Source organism: Falco biarmicus, chromosome 3 (assembly GCF_023638135.1).
Source record: "Falco biarmicus isolate bFalBia1 chromosome 3, bFalBia1.pri, whole genome shotgun sequence".
Lineage (NCBI taxonomy): Eukaryota > Metazoa > Chordata > Aves > Falconiformes > Falconidae > Falco > Falco biarmicus.
Window position 1 is genome coordinate 121,612,080 of NC_079290.1, and position 14,964 is coordinate 121,627,043.

The following is a 14,964-nucleotide window of genomic DNA, read 5'->3' on the forward strand; positions in this document are numbered from 1 at the left end:
GAAAGAAATTAGATTGATTCAACAAGATCTGTTCTTAACAAATTCACATTAGCTGTTTTTTATCACTTTTTTATCCTTCGGGTGTTTAGAAACTGCTTAATGATTTGTTTGAGGATCTTACGGGATATGGAAATCAGTCTGTCTGTGCTTCCAGGCTCCGGGTCTGCCGAATACAGATGTTATATTTGCCTCCCCCAGCCCTCCACACGTTCCTGCTGGCCTGGGCACTGCTGGTCCCCGCGGTGGCAAGGCTGGCTTTCACCAAACACTGCCAAACTGAGTGCATGTAACTCACTGTGGCAGCGTGATCCTTCTCCCCTCCTTCTGGCCTATGTTTCTCTCCCTTGTTTGTATTAGTTATAAAAATGTTTTTTCTTTCTCATTAGGAATTAAGAAAAAAAAAAGAAATATATTTCAACCTCCTCTGTCTTTCTTTAGCAATAAACCTTTTTCCTCTCTCTACTCATCCTCCTAAGAAGGGTTGAACTTCAGCCATGCCTTAACCTTTGTTCATTGCCCTGCGTTATGAGTGGGGGAAAAAAAACACACCAAAAAGCCATTCTTGTATTGAAAGATTTGTCTGGTAGGTGGGGATGCCAGCTGGTTGTGTGGTAGGAGGGACAGCAGCAACACAATGTTAAGGATTTGCTCCAGCATGTCCCTCCACCTCTTTCTTCCCAGTTACAATAAGCATGATGTTACTCAGTCCCTTAAGAGCTTATATTCTGGGGAAAACATGGGGATTTCAGGTCCTACATCACCAATGCATCTCTCAAGATTTAAATCCGAGTTCAAACTTGCAGCTGGGGAATAAACCTCAGGGCACATTTGCTCTCTGCGGGGGAATGGGATGTGCAAAGCCCCAGCTAGCCCAGCATGGTGCCTCCGTGGGCACAGCACAGTCCTGGCCCAGTTTGACAGCAGCACCTCTGGTCCTAGCTGGGCCCAAGCTGGCACACAGCCCCTCTGAGGGGTTAATGAGTTCAAAATCTGTGCCACACTAATGCTTCATACCCTGGTTGCCATTGCATCTCCTGATGCTGGCTGCATCCCTTTAGCTCCTCAGCACTTCAGCTGCCTGTGAATTATGCTGTTATCTTGCCTACTTCACAGGGACACTGAGGAGGCTGGGTGCACTGGGATGCCTGGATGAAAGAGCCCTTAGAAATGCAAAGGAGGAATATTCCCCATTATCAAATGCAGTATGGGAAAGAGAAAGCAACAGGAAAAGGCTGGAGTGAGAAAGACATTACAGATGAGAGTGGCAACAGAAACATCCATCATGGAGCAGACAATGCAGGTAGGTATGGCAAGGGCAGAGCTGAAGCGAGCACAGCCCGTTACAGTTCATTAGTGCAGCAAAGCCATAACACATCAGAAAGAAAATAATTGAACATGTTTCATATAAACAAATAAAAAAGCGTCTGGGGGAGCTTAGGCCACCCTGAGCTCCCACCGCCTCAGCCAGGTGCCTGCAGCTTTCCCAGCGCGGTGATGGGTGATGGTCTCATCTGCTTCCTGATGGGCCCCAGGTTTGTAGCAGTTGCTGACTCCTGTACCCACGTGGTGACTGATCTTAGATTCTTGCCTGTCAGTATTGAGGTGCGACAGTCTGGTGGCTGGGGCAATGGGATGCAAAACTGGGGGGTGGAGATTAGCTCACAGCTAAATCAGCTGCTTTCTTGCTCTGGGCAAATCTGTCCTGTCCCTTGGTTTCTCCAGAAGCACAAGAGCATCAGGAATGACTCCTGTGGTGTCTGTGAGATTGTCCGATATCTGCTGGTCCTCTCTGATCTGCACAGGACACCTCTGTGGTTTCCCTCCTGCAGGTGTGCTACCAGATGTGCAATGAAGGGACAAAAGGGCTGAATTCCTCAAGGCAGACAGGACTCTGGTCTCTGTTCCATAAATCCTCTTGGCGTGCTCTGGATGTCAGGTCCTGCTGAATTTCGCTGGATCAATAGAAAAGGGTCCAGTACTTCACCAGATTAGACCGTTTGCATGCTCAGCAAAGTCATACAGGTTGCCCATGACAAAACAAGGACAGGAGTCCCAATCTGCCAAGTCCCATTCCTGTCCCTTAAGATGTTCTTTGCAGCTATGTAAGGATTTCTTATAATCTGTAGCTAAGCATCTCTTCGATGACAGCATTCGATTCTGCTTTTCTTTGCAGCTCATCCAACACTGTAAAATGGCCTTTATCACACTTGGATATCTCTTGTTAATAAAGTGCCAGGAATTCATTAAGCACAAGGACTGAATGGGGTCAGGATGACAAGGAGAAACTCCACCACAAGAGGAAGTCAAGAGGCTGAGCCTTGACAGCACAGCTCGCAGCAGCGCAGCAGACAGCGAGCATCGCCTGCAGAGATGCGGGTGTCACTCGGGGCCACTGGGAAGGATGCAGGATCCTTTAGACTCTTCAAGAGTGTTAGCTGTTGAAAGCAAGCTGAAGGCTGGATTTTAGTGCTCCACAGCCTGGGGATTTGTAGGGAAGTGCTCACACAGCTTTGGCCTTCAGTAAGTGTTTTCTGGGAGTGAGTGGTTTGAGAGAGTAGGCTGGGCAGTGAGTGGCGGGAATAGCCTGGTGCTGCATATGTGTGGCGGGTGTAATGTTCACAGGAGTGGGTAGTTACACATCACCTCATGAAATTAAAGCGTGTCTTTTAAGGAGAAAAACTAAAAGAGACTAATCCTGGAGCAACAGCAGTGAAAGATGCTTTCCAGCTCCATGCACAGCCTGTCTTGCTAGAACCATTCCCAAATGCACCCGCCACTCTGTGCCCCTACCCTGGCTTTCACCTGCAGAGCCCCTTTGGCTCCCCAGCACCTGCTTAACCCCACTGAATTCATCTGCTTCATAAAGCAGCTGCCAGCTCGCAGGTACCACTCTGCAGGGCAGAGCAGGGAAATTTAGACCAAGGTACCTACTCCCACTGCTGTTCTCATGCTTTTGGCAGCTGTGCAATGCTTCTGCTCTCCAGTTGTCTGAAGGCCTTCACAATAAATATCCTAGAAGCCATTTTAGCTACAGGCATCATTAGGAAGTCCATTGCTTGCACACAATAACTGCTGTCTGATTTCAGAGATACTGCAGTGCTATATTAAATGTGAAATGGAGAACAATTTTGTGGTAATTTTTTACTTCAAAAAGGAATAGGCTTTGCTTTAATGGATGAGACTCAAGCTGCTCGAGAGCAGTTCAGGAGCTGCCAGCCCTGGAAGTTTTTAAGAACTTGTTACACAGCCCTTCAGATCTATGATTTATATCTTGTTTGAGCTGCTTTTCCAAGAATATGAACAAAAAGTCTAAAGCAAGGTTGTTAACTAAATTTCTTAGACTAGAAACCTCCAGAGAGCATTATAAAAATGGACAACTTCATGATATGACTAGCCAGCCACAAGCAGCACCATTTTTAACATTAAAATTTTCAAAAGCAATGAAAAACTCTGGGTATCTCAGGTTTGGGGCATTCAGCATTTTCTAGGAATCAAACTCCTTTCAGGTTGTGCTGCAACAATCTGCATTTTCCAGTCCACTTGGGAGACACCTGGGAGTTATCCCATCCCATCCATGCTGTCAGTGGCTTTATGGCATCATGTCAAGGCAGAGGATAAACCAAGTCAACAAATCTGAGTTAACAAACCGAACGGGTTTGTCAAAAGAGCTTGATACAGAAATCAGAAAAAGCTGAGAGAAATAAAAGAGATGAACCTCCAAAACAAATCAACAGACTCAAAGTTAAGTAAGTCTTTTCTACCACATGACCAAATTTTCTCCTAATAGCTCCACAAACCTTAGGAATGGAGGGAAATCTGAATCAAGGACACTGGTGCAGGAACATGCTGTGCTGCTTAATGAATTCCTATTGTTCTTTACCTGCCTTGTCCCTGGGCCACTGCCTGGCAAGTTCTGGTGGCTGAAGACAGGCTGCTGTATTAAATTTGCTGGAAGGTGTGGATGCACCCACAGTGGGTGCAAATCATTTGCAAATCACTCCAGAGACGGGTAGCAGTAGGGGCCAGTTGTCTGCCTTCCAACCACCCTTATGAGCTTCATCTACACTGGCAAACAGGTGGGACAGGGTGTTTCTTGAACACGATCTGTCAATGAGTAGACTTTACAATTGTCAGCATTCTCCCTGGCATGATACTGGCCTGTGCCAACAAGTGCTGTCCTAGGTGACACTTGGGCACAGCTTGACAATAGCTCAGGACAGGAGCCTTATCTTCCAAAACAGGAGACATTATTTCCTGGCAACCCAAATGTTTGCTGGGAACTGTACTGGGGCCATTTCAGCAGCTGAGCAGCACAGACAGCCCTGCTTGATGGCACAGACCCTGCCTGAACATTGCCCAATTTGCTAACATGAATGTGCTCATAGACTATTTATGATAACCTACACTGTAAAAATTGTAAAGGAGACTCCACCTCTGCCACCACCTCTGCAAAGAGCCCTTTGATGGTGCTGCATGTCCAGCAGAGTTTCTGTGAGATCTATTTCTGGGTCCAAGTCCAGGATTAGCAGAACTAATGGGAGAGTGTCACCAGACTGTAGTAGCCTTTACGTTGGGCAGTTGGCCCCGTGTGCCTGGGAGAGGCTTTCTCTGCTTGTCTAATGCAGAGCAGTGGCAGCTTAGCAGTGCTGAGTGCTGCAGTACTGTGAGGTCACGGCTGGTTTGAAGTCCTCAGTGGCCTTGTAGTGAGAACATCTTGCTCGGGCTTCATCCACGGTCTCTGGTCTCCCCACAGAGCCGGTTTTCATGATGTGATTGCAGCCTGTGAGATGCTAAGCTATAAAGTTCTTCAGATCTGTCTCCTGCAGATCACTTAGCAGCAAATGGACAGTAGCTTCTGCCCACTCTGAAAGCGGATCTGAGCTCCTGCCTGAAGCAGGACTTGTGTATTCTGTATTTTATTCCATGTCCAGCATCTGAAAGCCTTTAGCATCCCTGTGAGCCATCCCTTTCTCACACCCTGCCAGCACTCCTGAACCATGTGCCACAGCAGTGGTGCAGGCGTAAGAGCATCCCTGGAGGGTATCAGTTATTCTTTCTATGTTAGGTGAAGGTAAAGTATAATGTCTGTTGCTGCACTGCGAGGAGCATGGGAAGGATCCTGCCTGTCTGGATACCCTAATTAATCAGATTTGGTTCAGTTCCCCCATCTTGGCTCTGAGCTGTGCATTAGTTCACGATCAAGAGCTACACCAGAGAAAGCTGATGTTTTCCCTCCCCTCCTGCCAGGCAGAGGAAAGCAATGCAAGGGGGTTTGGAGAGCCACTGCTGAGTGATCTTGTTCTTAATTGTGCTCCACAGGCTGGATTCCTAAAAGCAGGATGACACAGCAGGTTGTTCCTGCTTGCTTTTCTGCTGAGTTCATTTAGAAGCAGGGGCTCCCATCTTTGTACTGATGCGGCATCATTTGTTGCACTTGCCGGCTGGTGAGTGTTTCATGCATGGGGGAGGGAAGCAATACTAGAAAACCAAACCCAGACACGGGATGGCTTTTATTCACACAGTGAACAAATAGCAAAAGCAGGAATGGTGCTGTGTGTGTATGTAAGACCCACAGCTGTCCGGCTGCAGAGATCACAATGTCTGGTGTCACCACAGAGCTCAGCCTCTTGGTGGAGTGCACCCCAAAAGGGAGCAAGGGCTTTTGCTTCCCAGAGCACAACAGCAGCAAGTAAAAATGGGCCAGCCTATGCACTCAGGCAAAAGTAAGTGCCTGGGCATGGGCATTCAGGTCTTGTTTGTCCTTATGAATTAATCTGCTGCTACAACTTTCTAACCAGCGTGTGTCTCTTTCTCACACAACCCGGGCGGGACATCTCAGGGTAGATCCAGTTTTATCAGTGTTTAGGTCATTATTTATTTCTAACCTTCTTCCACCCACCACTAAAAATGCGTTTGCAGGTGCTGTGCTCTTTAACACCGAAGCAGTGCCATTAATGCTCGTTTGCCTGGACCTTCTTTGCACTTTGGGTTCATCCATAGCACAGTTTGATACCTTTCTCCACAAACCCCGTGCTCCACCGCTGGCAGTCACCTTCTGCGCAACCCACAACAGCTCTGAGAAAAAGGAGTTGAGCCAAAACAGGCAAGATCTGAATTCAGGCTGACATGCATTTCTCAGTGTGAGGAAACTGGGTCTTATCTCCTCTCTCCTGCAAGTCTTCAGCCTAAACTTTCACCCCAGGCCCACACGGAAGAGCATCTCTGTCCTGTCTCACACCTTGGGAGGGGGTCTGTCTCAGCTGCAGGAAAACAGCATTCACAAACTTTTTACCTTGGGCAAGAGCAGCAGGCGACAGCCTGGGATGTGTAGTGCCTGTGTGGCTGCTCAGCTGGCTGCATGGCCCTGCCCTGCGCCCCAGTGCCCTTTGCCGGTCATCCCAGGCAAAGCCCTGGCTCTTGCCCTCTGCCCGCTCCCAGAGCTGTGGCAACAGGCACCAGCATGGCTTGTGGTTATGGATAGCTGTTGACTCCGGCACTTTCTCAGCCATTCATTACAGAATATGTTATGTCAGCCAGCTGCTCTCCACACTGAAAAAGCAATATTATTCCTACAAATTGCTTTCCCAGGACGTTTCATATGAATATGCATTTTCCCTGCTATCCCTTACTTAAATCAAGGATATCTTTATCCATTCCTTCCCAGACCTCTTGTTAATGCTTCTTCTGATAACTCTATTGCTAATATGCATTTACATTCTCAGCAGTGCAGGGTGACATGGTTGTAGGAATTAGAGGCAATTTGCACCCTGCCCAGTTTACCCCTGTGCTGATGGGGACCCCACTCCTCATAGGTCTGTGCTCCTTATTCTGGTGAGTAGGGGACAACCGGCATGTGCCAAATGCAATCTTAAATGCTCTCCTGGGCAACAGATTGTTTCACGCTAAGTGCAAAATTCAAAAGAAACAATAAAAACATTTGACAGCTCTAAATAAAACCTGAAGCCCAGCTTGGGACCTTGGGTTTAACTCTTTCTGTGCTGGATATGGTTTGAGGACCAAGAGCAAATCATGGGGTGTCTCTGCCTCCCTCCTGCCCTGCTGCTGCAGGCTGTACATTGTGCTCACCTGAGAGCGGACCGGGAGGTCAGGATCTCCATTTATTCAGATAAATGGATATTAAGGAGGAACACTGTGTGATCTCTAGGTGAAAATATGTATGCTGTCATCAGAAGGGAAAACTGAAAAATTTGTATGTGCTTTGTTTTAATTTAAGCACCTTGAGAGTCCCTGGCTCGGCTGAATGCTGAAACAGGAGCCGGAGCACCCACATACTGGCTCTGGGCTTTTAATATCTCCCCTCTGCTGTGGTACAAGGGGGGTTACTGTAGCTCTGCTGGGAGTGGGGGATTTGCTAGGCTGTGTGAAATGCCAGCGAATGCAAGTGTTGGTAATTCTGTTTTTCTGCCCTTTGCTTGCTCAACACCATCCCCACAATCATGAGGAAGTCCTCCACTGCCTGCGCTCCGCAAGTGAGCAATCCTGCCCAGTACTGAGCTGCAAATAGTGGTGCAGGGCAAAGGATGGGTACATGCTTGTTTCAAAGGGGATTGGAAGTGTTTGGCACCTCCAGAGAGTCAGGTAGTGATCTGTAGTTGGAGATACAGAGAAATGAGTAAGATCCATTTGTATTCCTGGGGGACCAATGCTTCCCGAGAGGCTGAGCCAGGGCAGGAATACAAATAACTCCTCTCTGTTTGCAAAAGGTTTTTGGACTATAATGAAGAGGTACCATGTGCCTGTCCATGAAGGCTGAACATCTGCACAGACTGATGCAACTCCCTGTGCTGCCAAAGACCTAGTTATAAAGCATGTTTCTAGCTGCATTATCATTATTTATACATTTGCTGAAGAAACAGAGTTGATGTTGCTTGCAAATGGCTTAAAGAATGTGTTTTATTTTAGGGGAGGCAGGGACATAAATAGCCCCCATTATTTTGAGATGCTGTAAGTAGGACTGAGATAAGGCTTGCATGAAGCTGATTTTTCTGGAGAGTTTGTGCAGGGATCAGTTATGTTCCCATTTTCTTTAAAAAAATATAATAAATTGTAGCCTGGGGTGTGGTTTGGCTCTGTTCCTGAAATTGTTTATATCCAAGGACACAAGAGGCTCTTACGTATGTAACAGCTTGAAATCTAAGCATGCAGCTCTGCTCTTGTTAGCTGAGGAGGGCTACGTCTGACTGTGTGTTCAAAGACGAGAAAATGCACATTTGGAGAGCAGTGGCAACTCTCTAGAGAAGTCAGTGAACTGACATTTGGGACGAAAGTTTGTAAGAAGATGAGAGGCTTTGCTGAGATTAATCAAAGATGCATCTACCCCAGCACCCTGAGTCCAGCGTGGCCACAGCAGTGGGGTAGGGAACAAGCTGGGGACACAAAAAATTCAGCCAGAAACCATCAAGTAAAGGCATGAATGGAGTGGGGCTCCCTGATGCTGCAGGATTAGTGAGATTTTCCTGTTCTCAGCCCTCATCTGCGATGGCTGAAGGGTCATTGTTGCATGGGAGCGGAGAGAAATTTCTTCTTGGGTCAGACAGCAGTACCCAGTTATCAAATCCATCCCTGCTCCCAGCCAAAGTATACAGATATGAACAATGGCACCCAGCCCAGAATACCAGATAACCTCTGTCCACTCCTTACCACTCCACTAAGAGAAACTTAAGATAGAGCAGTGATTTTTTCAGCTAAATCTCTTTTCTAAGATTTTTCATACTCCCAAGATCATTGTGATGTTTAGCACTGGGCTGAAATGCTGCAGAACACAGCACCTGATACAGGGCTTAAATACAAATGAATGCATCGAGAAGGCAGAGCTTGGGGAAAGTTAACAATTTCATTAAATTACCTTTAAAAGCTATGCTATTTGTCAGGTGTCAGGAGCACGCTAACATTAGTGGTGATGTGAATGGCAATGATGGCCTCATCCTGTGGTGGGAGCAGTGTTATTTTTAGTCTGATTAGTCCTACTTTAGATCTTAACCTAGTTACCAGATGTAGATAAAAACAAAATGAACACGATCTGGTCCCTGCAGCATGATTTCCTCAGGCTCAAGCACAGGCTGCTTTCAAGAGTAAATGAAATGTAATGAACAGTGTACAAGAGAGGACGTAAGAAGATTAGATTTGTTTTAATGGTTTTCTATAAATACCCTGTCTGGCTGCTAAATGCAAGTAATTATTCTTGTGCTGGCCCCCAAAATCCTCAAATGGCCCCTTTACCCATGGCAAGAAGTGATACCCAGGGGCTGGGTGGTGCTGGCATTCCATGGGAGCATCAGCACGTGCTTCTGTGCTGTTTGGGGTGGCTCCTGAAGGGCTCTGGGTTTGGGTGACTAATTGCATGACACCAGTTCGGAGCTTGCATAACTTCAGGGACTTCAGTGGTTCCCCAAGGATTTCTGAGCTTTTTCAATTCAGCTTCATACTTGTATCTCTTGGCTGAAGGTTGTGTTGATGCTTTTTTTGCTAGAGCAAGTCAGAGGATGCCTGGCACGGTGACTGTGCCCCTGCAGCTTCCTGAGGCATTATCTGGAAGCACTTGCCTTGCTCATCCTGAGGGAATCACTGCCGGCCACCTTAACGGGGTCTAAAGACTGTAGCAGATGTGATCTGGCTGCCCTAACGCCAACTAAAAATCAAAAAGCTCCTCAGAGCTGGAGAATGAAAAGGATGTATCCATCACTCTGCCACTCCTTATTTTATCAGACAGAGCCTGTCACAGCTGATAAACATTTCCTTCCACCACAGGGTCCTGACGGGACCATTGAGTCATTTTTGCTGCATCCATCAGAGAGGGCTGTGCTGAGCGAAGTTCACCTCATGGCTGCACCGCTGCTCGGCTGGGAGCAGGGCTCTGCTGCTCACCCAGCAGGAGATGGAGACAATTCATGTGAAAGGACAGAATAGGGACATGTCCCCATCCCTCCGGAGGGAAGGCTGGAAGAAGCATGGTGGAGAGGAGAAGAAGGTCCCCATTAGATCCAATTAAAACCAGCAGGTGAATAATGAAAGTTTACCTGTTTGCAGAGCAGGTGAATCTCTGCATGGCTCAGTTCCTGCCCAGGATTTACTGTGTGACCTTATATCTCACCTTGCATCTCCCTGCCTCAGTTTCCTTATCTGTTAAGGGGGTTTAACAGCACTTATGAGGATGTGGAATGAGGAAAAAATAATTTCATGCCCTATAGTAGGAGCTGGCCAACATGTACGAGTTGATTTTTACAGGGGAGTCTGCAATAATCCTCTTAATCCAAAAATCTGTAATTGTTTTCACTTTTCTTATGAGAAAATAAAACTGGTCACAGAAAGACCAACAGCTGCTGAAATATGACTGTGTTTTCCCTTCAACTTTTGGTCCTTTCCTTTTGCACTGCAGCCCTTTTCACTGGCAGAAAGAAGCGAGGCAGGAGAGGAGGGAGCATGGGGATACACAGGTGGGAATGTTTTGTTTTCACACAAGCTCTCAGATATGGTAATTAAAAGAACATGCATTCCCAAACCTTTTCTTTGCGGGGGGGCGGGGGGAAGGGAATTGTTTTTCATTAAAAGAACCCAACTTTGATCGAAAACTTCTCTTCAGTTCACGTCATCACTCCTGCCTGTTCATTGTGTTCAGTTTTGGGTAGCAGCATCACTTCTGCTTCCTTTTTCACATAATTGCTTCTTTTCCCCTAGAAACGACCAGATGGCATCAAAGTGGCCGCCCCCACTGGCCAGCAGCGGGGCTGTAACGGGGCTGGCACCAACTGCTTCCGAAAGGGACATAAACTACAGCATGGCATCCGTTACGCCGGGCAGATGGGTAATGCTGTCCCCCGTCCTCATTAAGCTTCATTCCAGTTGCTACAGGCTTGCTCTCCCAGAAGAAAGGTGGTGACGTGACTTGAATCAGCTATTGTGCCATGGCATAAGCTCCTAATGAACAGAGGAGATGGTTTTCATGTGAAGATGCAGGCCAGGCAAACCCTGCCTTGACCTGGTGACTCACGTGCAAAACCGCTTGTTGCACTGAGCTCATTAAGAATTAATTAGCTCTGATGAGGAAAACACTTTTGCTTCTCATCACTGAAGAAAAGCCTAGAAGCTGGGTTGCTGAAAGCCCTGAAGCACAAGGTTCAATATCCATAATGTTGCTTCTGGACTGTGCATTTCTTCTTGACATTTTTCCTCTCACTCATTGAGTATTAAGTGACCTATTAAATTCACTTTGAAATTAATAATAAGATCATGACTCTAATGCTGTCTGCCTCACCAGCATAAGGCTTGGCACTGACAGGATCTGTACTGATGTTCTTTTCTTTCTTTCTTTTGATTGCTGATGTTCTTTTCTTTCTTTCTTCTGATTAAATGCTAGAGGCCAAAAAAGAAAAAAAAAAAAGAAGGAAACCAAGATACTTTTAGATTTAAACTCCATGAAAGTAGTTGTGTTCAGGACTGAAATCCCCCTGCATGCTACTGGACACCGTGGAAATGGTCTTGACATCCAAACTCCAGTACTAGCGGGAACATTCACTGAAGATTTAGGCTGCAATTTTTCACCCTCCTTCAATGTTAATGGATCCCGGGCATATCATTCTTTTGGGATATTTTAATCCCAGCCTGCACAAGGGTGTGCAGGGGTTTGGCTGGCTGGCTTTCAGAGGGTCCTTGCAGGTGCTCTGCCCCATGGAGAGCAGCCCAGGTGGGGCTGGGTAACAGGGTGTCAGTGGGCAGTGCTGGCAGGAGACCCTTGGGCATCGTCCTCTGCATGTCCAGGAGAGTGCATCATCTCCCTGCCTTCTCCACAGATGAGGCCTCAGGATCTCCTGGAAAAAGAAAACATTGGACAAGGTTGTTAAGAAACTAGAGGTGATTTGTATTTTTTTAATGACTGTACTGACGGTCAGATGTTCACTGAATTCTCAGAAATGGGCTCTCCCACATTTTTTTTATTTTTCTCTTATTTACTAGAGAGTTTAAGCACCACTGGCTATCTGGGGAAAGGGGGTGGAAAAAACCTGGTTTAGAAGAAGAAACTCTGCAGATTCATCCAGTTCATCATTTTCTCAGAGACTGACAGGTAATTTATGTCCAGGCAGAGTGCTGAGATGTTGCCAGGGCAACTTACCTTTCTCATGAAGGCTGCAATCTTAGAAACAGAGCTGAAAAAAGGAAGGCAGGGAGGAATTCTGCAAAGTTTTGGAGGAGTTGAGTGGTGTTGTCCATGTTCTTTCATTGCTGGAACGATCAGGGGCTGATCTTTGGATTATTTGTCAAAGCCACAGGAAGGACAGAGTAAAGATGCTTATACGGGCTGTGACACAGCAGACATCAGTAGGTCCAGATAGAGAGTCCTACAGCCAGCCTGGATTTGTGTGAATGAGACTGTAAGCAGCGCATCGCAGGGTGGGTGTTAGTCTGCATCTTACCTTGGCTTCTTTGTGCAGGACTCCTCAGAAACACAGGCTCCAGGTTTCCCTGTGAGGAAACCCCAGTGTAAGAGATGAGATGCTTTAAATCAGTAAAACGCTTCTGGGAAGTGATAATAGTAATCTCGGTAAAAGCCATATTCATTAGTGTGAAGGAATTCTCCCGAGGCTACACAAACCCAGAATAACTAAAGAGCTTAAAGTATTTGTGAGGGGCTACAGGTGGATTTAGACGGACAGGGCAGAAATGATGAAGTGATGCTGGCCAGCTCTGCAGTTACCATGCTGCCTTCAAGTCTTCAGTGAATTTTTTTATCACAGGAACATTAGAAAGCAGATTGGGAAGTCTGACACAGGTAGGAATACAAAGCAGCTTCCAGTGGAAGAAAGAAGGAATCTCAACTTCCATTTCTGTGGCTCTCCACTACTTTTTCCTTCCTCCAGCTAGTAAGGACTTTGGAAGACGGTGATTCCCTGCAGAGTTAGGAATCACAATCTGGACACTTGGGATTTTCTAATCATCTGGGATTTCCTTCTGTGCCTTAGTTTCCCACCGTGTATCTGTTGATATTTGGCCAGTGCTCAGTGAGACATGGAATAGAAACATCTCATTCCCCAGCAGTGACCAGATGTGTGGGGAGCCTCATGCAGGCATGGAGCTAAAACCAGGCTCCTGCTGCCATAAGAAGAGGGCCAGGTTCAATCCTCTGACCTGACATGCCTCCCTGCAGCATGAACACACAATATCTAAAAGACTGTGTGGTGTTTACTTTTCTCTCCTTCCCATCCATGCAAGTGCAAGGTGCAAGGAATGAGAATCAGCTGGAAAATAACCCCAGTAAAAATTTCCCCAAGCTTTCTTAGAATAGTTTTCCTCATGCATGTGTGATGTTTGCACTGGGAAATAAAGGTGGTGTTGCCATTTGTTGGGCCACACCTTCATGGCTGGTGAGTAGCCACCCCCCTAAGGCAGGGTGTATGAGCAGTGCCAGCTGCCTCTGCCCACACCAGCTCTGTGCTGCCCCGGCAGAGTGCAGAAGGATGGAAGCCCTAATTTTCTCTCTGTGTTATCCACCCCCTCGATCGACCTCCTTCCCCTGCTGGGAACACACAGTTTCTGTGTGTTCCTAGGAAGATGAAACTGGTGAGATGTACCTCAGCAGAGGCAGCTGCAGCCAAGCAGGCCACTTGTTGCATGACTGTGGGAGAAAAGGCAGTGGTGCACATTGGGGTGATAGAGGCAGGATGGGATGAAAATGCAGGGAAAAGGTCAGTGAAGAAGCAACCCTTAGGCTCTCTATTCCCCCTTTTTTTTCAGGGCCAGGAAACCTCTGCTGTCTGGGTTGTTTCTATTGCAGGAGTGATGGAGAGGCAAAGCTGCCTGCAGGTCACTCTTGAGATTAAAGTGCTGGGCAGATCCTTGAAGGAAAGAGGAGCCAATTCTGTCTCTCAGTTGGAGAAAAGGAGGAGTAAGCAGGAGAAAAACCACCTAGGAGCTGGGAAATCTGCTGTTAAATACTAATTGTTCCTCCTTTTACTTCTTTGCTTTTGAACTTCAGTCTCAGCCTTTTGTTAATAAACTGTGATGAGTATCAGCCCAGAGTAGCAACATGAACCATACAGCGGACACAGGGTCCTTGTGACCTCTATCCCCCAGCTTGACAGTAATTCACCCGCTGACCTCTGCAGAGGCATTTCACCTCTCTGCCCTCCAGGTTTGCCAAGCCAGTAATGGATTTCAGTTCCTGAGAAAGCTGCAGGGATGCAATGAGTCCCTAGTATGCAAAAGAAAGCTGTTTCTTTGCTGGAGTCGGGGGAGAGGCGGGGGGGTAGGAGGAAATCATAACCCTGATCTGACCTTCTTTCCAGCTCCTCTACAGAGTCACCTTGGAGTTCATGCCCCTATGCAGCCTTCCACATACTCTGTTGTTCAGGAGCATTTTGAGTTCATACTTGCCCTGGAAGCCAAGCTGCCTTTCACCCTGCAACATTTAAGCAAGGTTCTGCCGTTTCACAGAATTTAGTTTCTTTACTTGTAAAACCAGGGACAAAGATTCATGAAGGTGGGGGTGGATTTCCAGCCCCTCCGGTGACATGGGGAAGCTGCCCTCCATGGAGCTAGCACTTCCCTATTTCATCCATATCCTTGCAAAGTTAAAGACTTACTAATGACAGTAACAACTCACATATAAAGACTCAGAGTAGTAAGTTAATGTTTTAATTCTTCTTTGCAGCAGAAAACCCTCTGAGGGCCATTCACAGTTAATTGCTGGAAATTAGGATGACTCTACACTTCAAAATGATCCATTTCCTACCGGAAATACAGGGTTGCTTCTCTGTTGTGTTTTTTTTTTTTCTTTTTAAATAAAATCTTTCATCACGGATTCCAGTGGTATTTTCTGGAGAAATTGAAAACCGATGTTCTCATTTCAAATAAATTACATATTTTTAAATTTCATTAAATATAGGCTTCTATATGATTGTTGAATATAAAAATTAATATTCAGGTGTATATTTACCCATCTGAATATATAAA